Here is an 18,451-nt window from a genome sequence, read left to right on the forward strand (position 1 = left end):
AAATTACATACTGACAAAGGCTAATAAACAATCATCTAGAACGTTTCCTAGAAAAACTTTAAAAAGTCAATAATCTGGAGTGTTTTTGTAAGATGTTTCTGCCATCAACCAATGAAGAAACACATTGGTACTTTCCCATGATGAGTGAGTGCTTCAGGATCTCTTGCACTTACATGTGCAGCAGAGTACTGCAATGGAAGCATGCTGGGCCCATAACCCAGAGGTAGAAAGATTGAAACTATCCTCTGCTATATGCATTTTTTTTGTTAATTAAAGTAATCCAAAACTGGGATTGATATTTTTGCTCTTTTATTTTTACTTAAAGTACAATAACTTTTACCATTTTAATTTGTTTTAATAGTATATTGACAGTATTGTTTTCTTTCAAAAATTCACTTAATTTTCTTTTCTGTGTGCTAATTAGATATCACCTTGTTTTCACATTAAATAGACTTCCACATGAGAAAGCAGCAAGGATGCAGTGGCGTTAATGTTTCCTGGTGGTAGTGGGGTACTGTGTTTGTGCTTTCCTCTGGTCAGCTCTGGTAAAAGTCAGATTTCTTTGTCTCAGATCTTCCTCTAGCCTTGTTCTTCTTTCGAGAGTTCCCTTGTGCTGCCTCAGTTGGATCTCCTTCACTTGACAGGGGGGTACCCGAGCAGCGACCCTCCCCAGCACTAGCCCAACTCCTACTTACCTGCCAGGTGAGATACTATGATCAGGAAGGTGCTTCTCCCAGGGAAAGGCTCACCCATTGCACTCTGGGTGTGCTGCTCCTGCGATTTCCCCAAATGTGGGAAACTTGACTGCATAATTTGTGTTTCCCCTGGTCGGCTCTCGTATAATTCAGATCTCTTTGTCTCAGGTCTCTCTCCAGCCTAGTTTGCTGTCTGTTTCCACTTCTCTTTTCTTAAACCGCTCCCTTCTATTCCCTTGTGCACCTTAATTAAATCTAACTCTGATTACGTCAGAGAAGGCCAGGTACCCTACACCATAAGAGGGGGTTTGAAATTTTGACTTGTCTACTTAAAGATCACCACAATCTGATCACAAGGTCAATTACATCACTGGGTGGGAACCTTTTGGTTAATAGCCCATGTAAGTGCAAGAGATCCTGAAGCACTCACTCATCATGGGAATGTACCAATGTGTTTCTTACAAAAATTCTCCAGATTATTGACTTTTTAAAGTTTTTCTAGGAAACGTTCTAGATGAATGCTTATTAGCCTTTGTCAGTATGTACTTTTGCAAAGTGTCGCTGTGGCGCAATCAGTTAGTGTGTATGGCTATTAACCTAAAGGTTGGTGATTCAATCCCACCCAGGGACGTAATAGACCTTGTTATCAGATTTTGGTGATCTTTAAGTAGACAAGTCAAAATTTCAAACCCCCTCTTATGGTGTAGGGTACCCGGCCTTCTCTGATGTAATCAGAATTAGATTTGATTAAGTGATTTTATAAAAAACAGCTAGGAAGCACAATTTAGCAGTGGGTTGCAGAGAAAAAAAATTATGCTGGCAGAAAAGTCCAATTGAGTGATTAAACAGCTCTTCATTTTCTGATTTTATGTTTATGCTAACAAATTTGCTCTCTGAAAAGTGTCCACAAAGCCAAGTCTCTGATTAACACCTTTGTAGGAATGGTTTTTCACCTATTACTGAATTAAACTTGCTTCATTGGAAAGGCAGCAAGATGCATCCTCATTTCAATGTCTACTGAAATAATACAGGTTGACACCAGGAAACATAAACGTCACTGCATCCTTGCTGCTTCCTCATGGGGAAGTCTGTTTAATGTGAAAACAAGGTGATATCTAATCAGCACACAGGTAAGGAATTAAGAAAATCTTTCTTTATGGGTGAAGATGTTTCTCACAAAATTGTTGCACCAAGGCATCATTGAAATTCAAGCTGGAAAGATGATTTTAATATATCACTTGTACATTTTGTACTGCTCTTCTGGTGACAATGTAGATTGTTTTTGTCAATTACCATTTTAATAATCGGGTAAAGAAAATTAATTGGATTTTTGAAAGAAAACAATACTGTCAATATACTATTAAAACAAATTAAAACAGTAAAAGTTATTGTACTTTAAGTAAAAATAAAAGAGCCAAAATATCAATCCCAGTTTTGGATTACTTTAATTAACAAAAAAAATGCATATAGCAGAGGACAGTTGCAATCTGCCTACCTCTGGGTTATAGGCCCAGCATGCTTCCATTGTAGTCCTTTGCTGCACATGTAAGTGCAAGAGATCCTGAAGCACTCACTCATCATGGGGAAGTACCAATGTGTTTCTTCATTGGTTGATGGAAGGAACATCTTACAAAAACTCTCCAGATTATTGACTTTTTAAAGTTTTTCTAGGAAACGTTCTAGATGAATGCTTATTAACCTTTGTCAGTATGTACTTTTGCAAAGTGTCTCTGAGGCGCAAACAGTTAGCGTGTTCAGTTGTTAACCAAAAGGTTGGTGGTTCAATCCCACCTAGGGACGTAATTGACCTCGTTATCAGATTTTGGTGATCTTTAAGTAGACAAGTAAAAATTTCAAACCACCTCTTATGGTGTAGGGTACCTGGCCTTCTCTCATGTAATCAGAGTTAGATTTGATTAAGTGATTTTATAAAAAAAACAGCCACGAAGCACAATTTAGCAGTGGGTTGCAGAGAAAAAGAAATATGCTGGCAGAAAAATCCAATTGAGTGATTAAACAGCTCTTCATTTTCTGGCTTTATTTTTATGCTAACAAATTTGTGCTCTGAAAAGTGTCCACAAAGCCAAGTATCTGATTAACACCTTTGTAGGGATGGTTTTTCACCTATTATTAAATTAAACTTGCTTCATTGGAAAGGCAGCAAGTGATGTCATCCAAGCAGTGGGTCAAAGTTGGCTTCAAACCTCGTCTGCTTATGAAAAGAGAAAAGGGGTATGCAGGGCATGGCGGCCTTTTGCGGTGCTTGGATGACCCCTAGTTCGCATTAAATAATGCAGTCGAGTTTCCCACATTTGGGGAAATCACAGGGGTCAGCATACCCAGAATGCAATGAATGAACCGCACCCTGGGAGAACAGTCTTCATGACCATGGTATCTCCTATGCAAAATAAGTATGATTTGGGATAGGGCTGGGGAGGGCCGCTGCTCAGGCACATCTCTGTCAAGTAAAGGAGATTCAACTGAGGCAGCACAAGGGAACTCTCATCTGGGGACAACAACTGCAGGGAGAACACATATTTTCAGATGAACATGGGAGGGCAGAAGGCTGCCTAATACTGAAGCACCCCCAAACAACAAACCAAATGCAACAACTAGTGCAAGCATTCCTGGGGGAAGGCCTGCAGCAGATGGATTTGCATATGGCGATGTCATCCAAGCAGTGGGTCAAAGTTGGCTTCAACCCTCGTCTGCATATGAAAAGAGAAAAGGGGCGTGCAGGGCATGGCGGCCTTTTGCGGCACTTGGATGACCCCTAGTTTGCATTAAACACCTCCACCCTCCGTCGGTGTGGGGCTCATGTTGGCTATGCCCCAGCCCCTGAAGCATTCAAGCTGATTTCTTGCAGCAGCTGGGCACTGTAACAGCTCCAGAGCTGCTCTGTAAGGCAAGTAAAAGGGTGTGGGCCCTGCAGCACTACCTGTAGTTCGCATTGTGCGAGACCCCTAGTTCGCATTAAACACCCCCACCCTCCTTCGGTGTGGGGCTCATGTTGGCCATGCCCCAGCCCCTGAAGCATTCACGCTGATTTCTTGCAGCAGCTGGGCACTGTAACAGCTCAAGAGCTGCTCTGTAAGGCAAGTAAAAGGGTGTGGGCCCTGCAGCACTACCTGTAGTTTGCATTGTGCATTGGAAGGCACAAAGTAAGCAGACGGGAGGAGAAGTCAGGATAGTGCACAAGGGTATAGACGGGAGGGGCTCAAGAAAAAAGAAGTGGAAACAGACAGCAAACTAGGCTTCCAATGCACAATGCAAACTACAGGTAGTGCTGCAGGGCCCACACCCTTTTACTTGCCTTACAGAGCAGCTCTGGAGCTGTTTAATCACTCAATTGGATTTTTCTGCCAGCATAATTTTTCTCTTACGTCCTAGAGGATGCTGGGGACTCCGTAAGGACCATGGGGGATAGACGGGCTCCGCAGGAGACATGGGCACTTAAAGAAAGACTTTAGATCTGGGTGTGCACTGGCTCCTCCCTCTATGCCCCTCCTCCAGACCTCAGTTTACTACTGTGCCCAGAGGAGACTGGGTGCTTTTCAGGGAGCTCTCCTGAGTTTCCTGACAGAAAGTATATTTGTTAGATTTTTTTATTTTCAGGGAGCCTGCTGGCAACAGACTCCCTGCATCGAGGGGCGGAGGGGAGAGATGCACACCTACTTCTGTGAGTTGATAGGCTCTGCTTCTTAGGCTACTGTACAGCATTAGCTCCAGAGGGATCGGTACGCAGGTCTCACCCTCGCCGTCCGTCCCAGAGCCGCGCCGCCGTCCCCCTCGCAGAGCCGGAAGATAGAAGCCGGGTGAGTATGAGAAGAAAAGAAGACTTCAGAGGCGGCGGAAGACTTCATGATCTTCACTGAGGTAACGCACAGCAGTAAAGCTGTGCTCCATTGCTCCCATACACCTCACACACGGCAGTCAGTGTAAGGGTGAAGGGCTCAGGGGGGACGCCCTGGGCAGCAATATAGACCTCTCTTTGGCAAAATAAATATATATGCAGCTAGGCACTGTATATATATATAAGAGCCCCCGCCATTTTTTTACTATATTTGAGCGGGACAGAAGCCCGTCGCTGAGGGGGTGGGGCTTCTCCCTCAGCACTCACCAGCACCATTTTCTCCACAGCACCGCTGAGGGGAAGCTCCACGGACTCTCCCCTGCTTATACCACGGTAGAAAGAGGGTCTTAAAGAAGAGGGGGGCACATAATTAGGCGCATATATATATGGAAATACAGCGCTACTGGGTAAACATAAAATTATTGTGTTTTTTTCCTGGGTCATATAGCGCTGGGGTGTGTGCTGGCATACTCTCTCTCTCTGTCTCTCCAAAGGGCCTTGTTGGGGAACTGTCCTCAGATAAGAGGATTCCCTGAGTGTATGGTGTGTCGGTACACGTGTGTCGACATGTCTGAGGTAGAAGGCTCTCCTAGAGAGGAGCAGGAGCAAATTAATGTGGTGTCTCCATCGACAACGCCGACACCTGACTGAATGGATATGTGAAATGTTTTAAGTGCTAATGTAAACTTATTACACAAGAGATTAGACAAAGCAGAAGCTAGGGAACAGTCAGGGAGTCAACCCATGCCTGTCCCTATGTCGCAGGGACCTTCGGGGTCTCAAAAGCGCCCACTATCCCAAATAGTTGACACAGATACCGACACGGATTCTGACTCCAGTGTCGACTACGATGATGCAAAGTTACAGCCAAAATTGGCTAAATGTATTCGATATATGATTATTGCAATAAAAGATGTTTTGCACATCACAGAGTCCCCTGTCCCTGACACGAGGGTACACATCTATAAGGGAAAGAAACCTGAGATAACCTTTCCCCCCTCACATGAGTTGAACGAATTATGTGAAAAAGCTTGGGAATCTCCAGACAAAAAGCTGCAGATTCCCAAAAGGATTCTTATGGCGTATCCTTTCCCGCCAATGGACAGGATACGGTGGGAATCCTCCCCTAGGGTGGATAAAGCATTGACACGCTTATCCAAAAAGGTAGCGCTGCCATCCCAGGATACGGCTACCATCAGGGACCATGCTGACCGCAAGCAGGAGGTTACCCTAAAGTCCATTTACACACATTCTGGTACCTTACTCAGACCGGCAATTGCGTCGGCCGGGGTTGTAGCGCGGTGGCAGCATGGACAGATACCTTATCAGCAGAGATTGAGACCCTAGATAAGGATGCTATGTTATTGACCATAGGGCATATAAAAGATGCTGTCCTATATATAAGAGATGCTCAAAGTGACATTAGTCTACTGGGTTCTAGAATAAACGCTATGTCAATTTCTGCTAGACGAGTCCTATGGACCCGGCAATGGACAGGTGATGCCGACTCAAAAAGGTATATGGAGGTTTTACCTTACAGGGGTGAGGAATTGTTTGGGGAAGGTCTCTCGGACCTAGTCTCCACAGCTACAGCTGGTAAATCAAATTTTTTGCCTTATATTCCCTCACAGCCTAAGAAAGCACCACATTATCAAATGCAGTCCTTTCGATCACAGAGAAACAAGAAAGTACGAGGTGTGTCCTTTCTTGCCAGAGGTAAGGGCAGAGGGAAGAAGCTGCACAACACAGCTAGTTCCCAGGAACAGAAGTCCTCCCCGGCCTCTACAAAATCCACCGCATGACGCTGGGGCTCCGCTAAAGGAGTCCGCCCAGTTGGGGGCACGTCTTCGAGTTTTCAGCCACATCTGGGTTCATTCGCAGGTGGATCCCTAGGCAATAGAAATTGTTTCTCAGGGTTACAAGCTGAAATTCGAAGAGGTGCCTCCTCGCCGGTTTTTCAAATCGGCCCTACCATCTTCTCCCCAGGAAAGGGAGATAGTGTTAAATGCAATTCACAAATTGTATCTTCAACAGGTGGTGGTCAAGGTTCCCCTGCTTCAACAAGGAAATGGAAATTATTCGACCCTGTTTGTAGTCCCAAAACCGGACGGTTTGGTCAGACCCATATTAAATTTAAAATCCCTGAACCTATACTTGAAAAGGTTCAAGTTCAAGATGGAATCGCTAAGAGCGGTCATCGCCAGCCTAGAAGGGGGGGATTTTATGATATCTCTGGACATAAAGGATGCATACCTTCATGTACTCATTTATCCACCTCATCAGGCGTACCTAAGATTTGCGGTACAGTATTGTAATTACCAATTTCAGACGTTGCCGTTTGGTCTCTCCAGAATTTTCTCCGAGAATTTTCACCAAGGTAATGACGGAAATTATGGTGCTCCTGCGAAAGCAAGGTGTCACAATTATCCCGTACTTGAACGATCTCCTCATAAAAGCGAGATCAAGAGAGCAGTTGCTGAACAGCGTATAACTTTCACTGAAGGTGTTACAGCAACACGGCTGGATTCTCAATATCCCGAAGTCGCAGTTGGTTCCTACGACTCGTCTGACTTTGCTTGGGCATTATTCTGGATACGGACCAGAAAAGGGTTTATCTTCCGATAGAAAAGGCCCAGGAACTCATGACTCTGGTCAGGAACCTATTGAAACCAAAACAGGTGTCAGTGCATCACTGCACTCGAGTCCTGGGAATGATGGTGGCATCATACGAGGCCATTCCCTTCGGCAGGTTCCATGCGAGGATCTTGCAATGGGACCTACTGGACAAGTGGTCCGGGTCACATCTACAGATTCATCAGTTGATCACCCTGTCCCCCAGGGCCAGGGTATCTCTCCTGTGGTGGCTGCAGAGTGCTCACCTTCTAGAGGGCCGCAGGTTCGGCATTCAGGACTGGATCCTGGTGACCACGAACGCGAGCCTCCGAGGTTGGGGAGCAGCCACACAGGGAAGAAATTTCCAAGGTCTTTGGTCAAGTCAGGAGACTTGTCTTCACATCAACATCCTGGAGCTAAGGGCCATATACAACGCCCTATGTCAAGCGGAGACCTTACTTCGCGACCAACCAGTTCTGATCCAGTCAGACAACGTCACCGCACTAGTTCATGTAAACCGCCAAGGCGGCACAAGGAGCAGAGTGGCGATGGCGGAAGCCACCAGAATTCTTCGCTGGGCGGAGAATCATGTAAGCTGTCAAAGTCAGAAAAATATCACGATGCACACTGCCATATTTGCACCTCATATGTGTCCCTGCTGCGCATGCGTGCGCTCTCCCGTGCGTGCGCATACTCGCTGTTGCGGGCACCCGCAGGCGCACGGTATGCGCATTTACGGTAGAGATTGTGTGCGTCTAGCGGGCGACTCTTTCGTTACATATTTTCACCATATAATGCATTTTGTAGATTATGGTCCCTTTGATAGAGTCTGAAAGTTTAGTTAATGTAGTATGTTCCTGGACAGAGAGATCCCTCATTGTTTGATACGAAGGGTCAGACAGGAGTAATACAGTGGTGTTTAGTATCCATCGGAAGAGTATTTAATTAGCAATATTCCGGTGTTGGTTTGAAGCGGATCAATCGCTCGTGCGAATAGTTATGGACATAAGAAGTTTATGAACATTTACTGTATTTGCACTTACTTATCCATGCGGCGGGAAACCCAGTTTCCCTCCCACCTGAGCTGTTGGAAATAGTCACAGCCCACCTGTATGAATCAACCTATGACCTTTTGTTATAATGCGAAGACGAATTCCTGTGTCCAATGAACAATGAGATTGTAGGGACCATTGAATTGTATTGTGTGTGGGGCATAAATAGACAGGCCGATCACATCCAGCACTCACTCTTCATCGGTTATCATTGCTGAAAATCGGGAGCTGGATGTCCAGAGGCGCATGCGATCGTTTCCTTTGTGCGTAAGTTTTCTCCGTAATCATATTGTCTTTTCTTGTTATTATGGGCCATATCTTTCTCTCTCTCTCTTCTCTTTCTCTCATTTTCTCTTAAACGTACTTGTATTGTATTTACTGTGTAGTTACCTGGTTAGTTAGTCTATGTTATATTGTAGTGTATGACTTGTATTGTATTAATTCTTTTGCAAGTATAACATTCATAATATATATATTAGGCGTTGGACCCTAAGCACGGTATTTGTGTATTTCTTATAGTGTTAAGTATTCTCAGAGCGTCGGTGACGCTCGAACAGCTTTTGAGTTAATAAGGTTATACAGTGTTGCATTTACACCCTATCTCTACACTAAGGTTTTACAGCAAATTACATTGTTTGTGGTTTAGACATAAAGGTTTAACATTGTGAGCGTCGGCGCCGCTCGTGATCTCCTCGTGGTCTCGAGCGTCCGCTACGCTGATAGCGTAGCATTACGGTAGTCGCTCACCTATAAGTGTGCCCGATACCAACAGCGTATTCTCGTGAGCGTCTGTATCGCTTGAGCAGCCCGCTCCCGATACAGCGTCCGTTACGCTATAGCGAACCATTACGTTAGTCAGCAGCCAATAGCGTGCCTGCCTGTGATCTCTTGGCCGTGAGCGAACGTGACGCTTGAGCGTCTCGACCACGGCTAAGCGATTGTTACGCAACGAGCGTACCCTTACGGTACTCCATACGCAAATAGCGTACAGTGTTCTTAGACCTCACAAAGGGTTTTAAATAAGATAAATATTTAGCTTTATCAATTGGCGGCTCGTCCTGTCCTTCACATATCTCTGCTAGGTAATTTCAGCAGACATTATCCATCAGCAAAGGGCGGGAGATCATATTCTTCGCAGTGCTGACGGGATAAGCGTCTGTTTCGCTTAGTAAAGGGTGCTGAAGGAATCCGGGAACCGGAGGTAAGAACAACACACTAGTGTCTTTTAAAACTGTTTATTTCTATCTTGCGTACGCACACACGCATATCTGCATTTCTTTTTCATTCGTGTATTTTCATATATCACTCTCCTGTTTGCCATTTTATAATTGATAAAACGTGCTAAGAGAGATTTGTCGCTATTTCATAGTTAAAGTGTAAAAGTAATGCGTTAAGGGATAAAGTGTAAAGCACACACGCAGCTCTACCTAAAGGTAAAAGGAGAGATTGGTGTGTTGCACGGTAGACGACTGAGGATCATCTACATTGATAAAACGTGTTAGTTGTGTTACGGTGGACATTGGTTTTGTATACACGTGTCTCTAACAAAAGGCTGAGACTCGCGTACGCAAAGGCCGACGCACGCAGCGTAAATTATGCAACGGAGCGTCTGGGTACGCCCACGTAACTCAAATCACACGATAGTGTTGATTTTTAAATAGCACAATAAGCGATAAATAGCGCAATAAGCGATAAATATCGCAACAGGCGATAAATAGCGCAACAAGCGATAAATAGCGCAACAGGCGATAAATAGCGCAAATCTATTTTAAATCCGAAATTTAAATTAACAGATCCTTCTCCAAATTTACAACACATCTGGTCTAAAGAAAAATTTCTGCGCAGAAATAGAAATAGAAACAAAAGTGTGTATGTGGTGAGTGAGTGTTTGTTTTTACAATTTTGGGGATTGAACCACAGAAATCATCGAGTTCTCGTGAAGTACATACGTGTAAGTGACATACGTGGTGGCTAGGGAGGCATCTCTGGTTAAACATAAAATTTGAGCATTAGAGTGTAGCAGACCAGGAGGTCATACTGTAACAGACCAGGAGGTCAGACCAGGAGGTCGCATAACAGACCAGGAGGTCCAAGTACAGCAGACAAGGAAGTCCGCTATAGAGACAAGGCACAACACCAAGAAGGGTTGGTGCGACACCCATATAGGCCATAAAAAGCTCAGGCTGAAGGAATTCGCAGCTGCTGAATGTCGATTCCACTGGTCGCTCCGTACATAAGATTAGTTGCTTATGTGCTGAACGATTGTACCGCACGTAATTGTGTGCATTAAGTTAGTCTGACCAGTACCATTTGTGTACAAACCCGGTCATAAAACTATTTGTACATTCTGACGTTATTTGTGTAATTTTTTATTTTCTGAAGGGAAGTTCGCTGGTCACTCAGGAATTGTCCAACAACCAATAGTTACTGGAAAGAGTAAGTGTTCTTCGGATATCTCTCGCATGTTCCAGTAAATAGAGGTTCATAGGGGCCCTGGGTCGAGTACGCCAGCGCTATATCAGTGTGTGGGCGTATTGGTCGGCGTGGGCGAGTGAGTGAGGTGCTCGGTAAACTTCACCGTCAACCTATCTTTTAATATTTTGGTTTTTTGTAAGGGTTCGCTGAAGACCCTGAGATAAAGGTCAGAGGTAGAGCAAGCAACACCTGCAAATTATGGGGGCCAGTTGTTCAGGAAGGGGGCGATCAACCTCGGTTCGGGTTGATTCAGTAAACCGACCAGTCGGGTCGGCAAGGTATGTAATGTGTGAAAAATATGGTTTACATACAGAAATTTTATGTGATGAATGGGAGAGAATGACAGTACATGACGGGGAGAAATTCCCAAGAGTAGGTAGCTTCAGCCCAGAAGTGTTAATGAATTTAAGGAGGAGGATATGTCTCATTAAATCAACAAAGAGACAAATCCAACATTATGATTATTTGCAGCTATGGCAACAGGAGGGTGAAATACAGAGAGGATTGGCTCTGGCGGCGGGATCTGGCCCTATCAGGAAACTGATAGCCACGGCCCCGCCGCCACCATACATATCAGGAGAGAAATTGGTTGCGGAGAATGACGCATCAGGGGGTAACAAACAGGCACTTAGCAACTGTATAAATGTTAAGGATAATGTTAATAAGTTAACCAATGCAAGCATTAACCCGTGCAAGTTGTACCCTGTTTTGAACTTTCCCCAGGAGTGTGATCAAGAGGACGAATCGGCAACAATATCGGCGCTCTCTCTAGCAGCCACTATATCAGAAACGACAGTAGGCACGGCCCAACCCATAAGATTAGTAACAAAGCCCCCTAGCGGAGGGACAGGTGAGGTCGTATCAACGGGTAAGTACGGCACCTTACACTATGCTGAAACCATTTCACCACAGGCTGTAGAATCTACACAGAATGATGTTAGTAGACTTAATCCTGTTAGGGTAATAGCTGTTCCAAATGGGAAAACTGACACATCAGGAGTCACTCCTATCAGGAACATTGCCATGTATATCCCATTTTCCAGAATGGAATTAAGGACCATAGTGTCTGAATTCCCTGACCCCAGAAAAGACTTAGTTGCTAGCCAAAAATACATCAGAGACCTAGGAAACACTTTAGAGCCCAATAACAAAGACTGGCAGATATTGCTGAGGGCATGTTTACCCTCCAATGTCGACTCAGCTCAATTTTTAGCTGACTGTGGATTGGATCTGGATGTACCTCTTACAGATGTGTACAACAAAGATAACGTAAAAAGAATAAATTTACAGTTAAAGGAGTATTTCCCAGCTGTAGCCAAATGGAATAGAATTTTTTCCATTAAACAAAAAGAGACAGAAACAGCTGCTGATTATTTTCACCGGGCATTATTAGAAATGGCAAAGTACACTGGCATAGAGGACATTAGGACCAATGCAAACCATCAAGAAGTAGCAGTATCTGTGCTAATGGATGGTTTAAAAGAAGCATTAAAGACAAGGGTACAGACCACGCAACCATGTTGGCGAGGTCTGTCAGTGGCTACTTTGAGAGAGGCTGCTATTGATCACGACCGGAATATCACCAGACACAGGGAGTCGCAAGGTGATAAGTTAATGTCAGTAAGTATACAGGCCCTGACCACAAAACAGCCTGTGTTTATATCACCAAACCCTGTGGGTAAGTCAAATGTGGTAACATGTTATTTTTGTCATAAACAGGGACACATAGCACGAGACTGTAGAGCGAAAAATTCGCAAAGATCTTACCAACCCCCTAGACAACGACACGACACACGACATTGGGAGCAAGGTCCGCAGAGACGGAGTTATGAGCCACATGCAGGAGAAACAAAAAGATACCCCCCGAACAGAGACTGGCAAACTCCTGGCAGTTCCCATTTAACCCCTTCACAAGTAGTTGCTGCCAGCGGGATTCAGGGAGGTCACCATACCCAATAGGGGTGTAGCCATACCTGTAATCTGCAGCCAGTAAAATTGATTGCAAGCCTTGGGAGTGAACCTGAAATTGCAATCAATGTAGCTGGTAAATCATTAAACTTTCTTGTAGACACAGGGGCGGCCAAATCAGAGATAAATTCGACAGTGGGCATGAGAACCACTGGTAAGACAATTCCAGCCATAGGGGTAACGGGAGTAGTCCAGCACTACCCTGTTAGCAAACCAGCCGAGATTACAGTAGGGCCTTTACATACCAAGCATTCCTTTTTGCTGGCTGCATCGGCACCGACTAATCTCCTGGGAAGAGACTTATTGTGTAAAATGGGGTGCGTCATTTATTGTACTCCTGAAGGTGTATTCTTGGACATACCTGAGAATCACGCTCAGGAAGTGCGAGACATGTTAGACTCCCCATCAAACTTAATGTCACATACCATTATGACAAATAGGACTCCATCCAAAGTAGAAGAAATGACATCCCAGATACCAGAGTCACTTTGGACTAAAGATGGACAGGACACTGGATTAATGGCAAACGTAGCTCCAGTAGTTGTACAAGTAAAAGATGGTAGGATAGCTCCAAAAATCCCACAGTACCCTCTGAAGCCAGAGGTGGAGTTAGGAGTGTATCCCGTAATAGAGCGCTTGCTACAACAGGGTATTCTGGTAAGAACGTCCAGCACTGCCAATAGTCCCATCTTCCCTGTGAAAAAGAGTGGGGGGAGGGGTTACCGGCTAGTGCAGGATCTAAGGGGGATCAACAAAATAGTTGAGAGTCAGTTCCCCGTAGTGCCAAATCCAGCTGTCATCCTTATGCAAATCCCTCCCACTGCGAAATTTTTCACTGTTATTGACCTCTGCTCCGCTTTCTTTTCGGTACCTCTGCACCCTGACAGCCAATATTTGTTTGCATTCACATACAGAGGAGTCCAATACACATGGACTCGATTACCACAAGGTTTCATAGACAGTCCAAGTATATTTTCCCAGGCTTTGCATGATTGTTTACAGTCTTTCCAACCAGAGAGTGGATCAGTATTAATACAGTACGTGGATGATCTACTACTGTGTTCTGATTCATTGGAAGCATCCCTGAAGGATACGAAACAGCTCCTGTTTCATCTTTCAGACACAGGACACAAGGTTTCCAAAGACAAGTTGCAATTATGCCAAACTAAGGTAAAATATTTGGGACACTGTCTAACACAAGGACTGAGACACCTGACCACTGATAGAATTCAAGCAATTAGAGACATGACTCTGCCAAAAACCCAGCAACAGATCAGAACATTTTTAGGAATGTGTGGGTATTGCCGTAACTGGATCCCAGGGTTTTCCATTCTAGCGTTACCTCTGCAGGAGATGGTCTCCTCAAACAAACCTGATCGGATTTCGCATACAGACGAGTCCGAGATGGCATTTGAGAGACTTAAACAGTGCCTAACGCAGGCACCAGCATTAGGTATGCCAGACTATGGGAAACCCTTTGAGCTGTACGGAACAGAAAGTGCTGGTTGCGCGGCAGGCGTCTTAACCCAAAAGCACGGTGATGCCAGCAGGCCAGTAGCATACTACAGCACTCAGCTAGACACGGTAGCGCGATCCCTCCCCACATGCTTGCGAAGCGTCGCTGCGATAGCATTGCTAGTAACGAAAAGCGAAGATGTAGTGCTAGGTCACAACCTCACAATTCATACACCACATGCAGTGTCAGCCTTGCTAAATTCTGCCCAAACCAGGCACGTCTCATCAGCGCGGTTTACAAGATGGGAATTGGCACTAATGGCCCCCGTAAACATCACCATAAGGAGATGCAGTGCATTAAATCCTGCAACATATCTCCCAGGTGTGCCTGGACAGGCACAAAGGGTGGAGGATGAAAGTGGTGGGGAAGGAGAATTTAACACACAGGAGGACACACATGATTGTATGGAATATTTGACCCAAAATTTTACCGCAAGGCCTGACATCAGTGACAACCCGCTGGAAAATGTAGATCTAACTTTCTACACGGACGGTAGTTGTCACAGACAGTCAGACTCGGGAGACTTGTGTACTGGATACGCAGTCGTAGATGACCAAGGCACCATAGAAGCGGAACCGCTAGGCCCACCTCACTCAGCCCAGGTTGCTGAACTGGTCGCCCTAACCAGAGCATGTGAATTGGCTAAGGGCAAATCAGCCAATATCTACACCGACTCTAGATACGCATTCGGGGTAGTCCATGATTTCGGAGCCCTATGGCGCCTCAGAAATTTCATGACGGCAGCTGGTACACCGGTAGCGCATGCAGCTCACATCAAAAGGCTTCTAACAGCGATACAGGAACCCGACAGAGTGGCTGTTATCAAGTGTAAAGCACACACATATAGCCAGGACCCAGTATCACTTGGTAACAGCCGAGCAGACGAAGCAGCTAAGTTAGCAGCTGGTACCCCCAGACAGACAGACACCACACAACTGATGGTATTTAATACCATCAACACACAGAAGTTGTGTGAAATGCAAAATTTGTGTTCCACACAGGAAAAGGCAGTCTGGAAGGCGAAGGGATATGGCCAGGAGTCCTCAGGACTCTGGACGGATGGACAAGGTAAACCGGTGGCCCCCAGAGCATATCTTCCATGTTTAGCTGAGGCAGCTCACGGGCTGACTCATCTGGGCAAGGAAGGAATGTGCAAGTTGGTAAGAGCATATTGGTGCGCCCCAGGATTTTCATCTCATGCAAGTAAGAGAGCAATGTCATGCCTTACCTGTTTGAGAAAGAATATCGGAAAGGCAATACCAACAGAACCATCTCATATCCCACCTGCAGGCGGTCCTTTCCAGGCAATACAGATTGACTTCATTCAATTACCCCCTTGTCGAAATTTGAAATATGTACTTGTTTGTATAGATGTGTTCTCAAATTGGGTTGAAGCATTCCCGGCGGCCACAAATACCGCTATGTTTACTGCTAAGAAAATTGTGCAGGAATTTGTATGTAGATATGGTATCCCTAGAATTATCGAAAGTGATAGGGGTACCCATTTTACAGGTGATGTCTTTCAAGGAATGTGTAAGTTGATGGGAATTGATAGCAAGCTGCACACTCCATACCGTCCACAGGCGAGTGCGAAGGTGGAAAGAGTGAATAGCACTATTAAAAATAATTTGAGCAAAGTTATGGCAGAAACAGGATTGACATGGCCAGAAGCTTTACCCATTGTACTGTACAGCATCAGAACCACTCCCAGGTCCCCTCTTAATCTGTCCCCTTTTGAAATCTTGTTTGGTCGACAACCGCATGTTATGATTAACCCTCAGGATGATTTGAAGTGTAACAATGAAGTGACTGTAAAGTACCTGGTTAATATGAGTTAACAGCTAAGGAATCAAAATAATAATTTGAAGTTGGTGATTCCTGATTTACCAGATAGTAATTGTCATGACATTGAACCTGGGGAGTATGTAATGATACAAAATTTTCTACGCTCAGGTTGCCTTATTGACAGATGGGAAGGACCATACCAAGTCTTATTGACTAGCACTACAGCATTGAAAGTTGCCGAGAGAGAGACTTGGGTTCATTCGTCCCATTGTAAGAAGGTTGCTGATCCAGAGAGGTCCCGTGATAAGGAACAGACGGTAGAGGACGTTGTATCACTGGAGTGTCTGTTCCAGGAGGACTGAGGCGGCACCTGAGCATTGAAAATCACAAGATCAAAAGCAGTTGTCGATTCCCTGTTCCCTTTTATTGTTTTTCTCCAACTTCCCATCCCCTCTCCCTCAAATTATTTTCCCCCCCTTCTCATTCTTCTTCGTTTCCTCCTATAAGATGGACTTGCCCCAAGAGACTGTGATCCGGATTTTCCTGTTGACCATGATGTTGACCAGAGCAGTCTGTTCCGGCGAGAGTACCATGGAGGTCGAGAGAGGTTCTGGAATGGGTTCTGATGACAGAGATGGAGGCGTAGTTTTCCGAGAACAACATAATCAACAAGCAAAGGCGAGTATCAGAAAACGATCCGATAGCATTGACAATAGAAGGAATTGTGAAGGATTGTTAGCTGAAGAAAACTGTATCTGTAGGCTCTGTGACAACGTAGTCGAGGATGGGTGCATTAAGAAATGCCAATCCAGTTTTAATATCCACATGGACCGGCATCCCTTGAGTGACTATCACTCCTTAGTGGGTAGCGTGTTAAATCAAACAGATTGTTGGGTATGCTCTCAAGTACCTCAAGGTCATAGCAAATCAGGACTAGTACCATTTCCTTTAACGATAGGGGAGGTACTTGAGCTAAGTGGTGGGAGACCGGTGGACAGGAGGTTTAATATCTCCAGTCCTCCTAGTTTGAAGCTCCACCAATATCATGTGGATAGATCCCTCATATGTTTTAACATTTCCAATCCCCGAAAGCCGGGAAATTGGGAAGTGTCATGGAGTAACCAAACCATGACCTTTTCATATAGAGCAGATAGAATGCCGACAGATACAGAGCTTATACGCCACATAGCCAGTAGAGGAAAATCTTTCCGGTATAGGTATACCCTAGGAAGTAGGATTACGAGAGTTGGAGAGGTATCACCAGGATACTGTGCACATATCGTACAAGCTGATACGTGTACTAGACAGATGGGAGAATTAGGGTTAGGAGATTTCACATGGAAAATGTGTAATATGGTTATGTCCTACTCCGTCCCATATGTTCTCCCCGATGATGCATATTTCATATGCGGGAGGAAGGCGTATAAGTGGCTTGCCCCAAACTCTGAAGGATTGTGTTATATTGGAAAAGTATTGCCTGAGGTAATGACTGTATCACATGCCAAAATGAAAGACATACACCGTGTTGCCCAAACTCCTTATACTCACACCCATTACGAGCACGTAGTTAAACGGCACCTGATAGAAAGAACAGAGCACCCGGCCTCTGACATGATCCATGAATCCACCGGGATTCAGTTTCTACTTGCGTTAGACCTCACTCGCACCGCCAGAGGAGTGTTGAATTATAAATACATATCTGCGCTCGCAAATTTGTTAGACAATATCACAGAAATGTATGATGACACGTTTAGGTATACTGGAAGAGAACTTCAAGCTTATAAAACAGAACTAGTTCAGCATAGAATGATTCTCAATTATCTCACAGCAGTAACAGGTGGATATTGTGTCACACTGGCAACGCAGTACGGCGTGAAATGCTGCACATATATAACGAATAGTACCGAGGACCCGGTCGAGGTCATAGACCAAAAGATGGACGATATTCTCCAATTGAAGTGGGAATTTCGCAGGAGACACAATCTCACCCTTGCTGCTGTGAGTAATGAGCTGACTAGTTGGGTGTCATGGTTGAACCCGCGAAATTGGTTCTCCGGTTTAGGAGAATGGGCTCAAGGAGTTATAATGGATGTAGGGAAGTTTCTCCTATGTATCTTAGGTGTTATCATAACGATTGGCTTGATATTTAGATGCGGTCAGGCTTTAACGAAGTGCAAACGAAGTACCAGGGTGATGAGTTTAAGGAGTGAGGAAATTGTAATGCGATTTCTACGGTCCGTTTCTTTCACCTGTTTTTCCGTTTTCCTCTGAGGTAAAAAGACCCACTTGGACGAGGAATTTGATGAGCCGATATACAGACAACAGATGGATTAAAGAAGAAGTTTTGACAACCTTATACACAGATTTTTGATGAACTATGCCATAGATCCCCAGTTTCCCTAGAAATTTTAAAATTACTCTAGCCCAACACTTTTGTAAATCTATGGACATTGACAAAGCTTTTTGCTCGCACCTTATGGGCAAAAGCACAAAG

At 44.8% G+C, this 18,451-nt stretch overlaps 1 non-coding gene and 1 pseudogene across 1 annotated transcript; one reads left to right on the forward strand and one right to left on the reverse strand.

Annotated features, from left to right (window-relative positions):
• The first annotated feature begins 687 nt into the window (after positions 1 to 687).
• Positions 688 to 850, forward strand: LOC135049472 (U1 spliceosomal RNA). The gene has a single exon (XR_010241225.1). It is a non-coding gene; the product is annotated as a U1 spliceosomal RNA (small nuclear RNA).
• Positions 851 to 2,931: 2,081 nt separating this feature from the next.
• Positions 2,932 to 3,110, reverse strand: LOC135049650 (U1 spliceosomal RNA; annotated as a pseudogene).
• Positions 3,111 to 18,451: the final 15,341 nt, after the last annotated feature.

Source organism: Pseudophryne corroboree, unplaced genomic scaffold (assembly GCF_028390025.1).
Source record: "Pseudophryne corroboree isolate aPseCor3 unplaced genomic scaffold, aPseCor3.hap2 scaffold_99, whole genome shotgun sequence".
Taxonomy (NCBI): Eukaryota; Metazoa; Chordata; class Amphibia; order Anura; family Myobatrachidae; genus Pseudophryne; species Pseudophryne corroboree.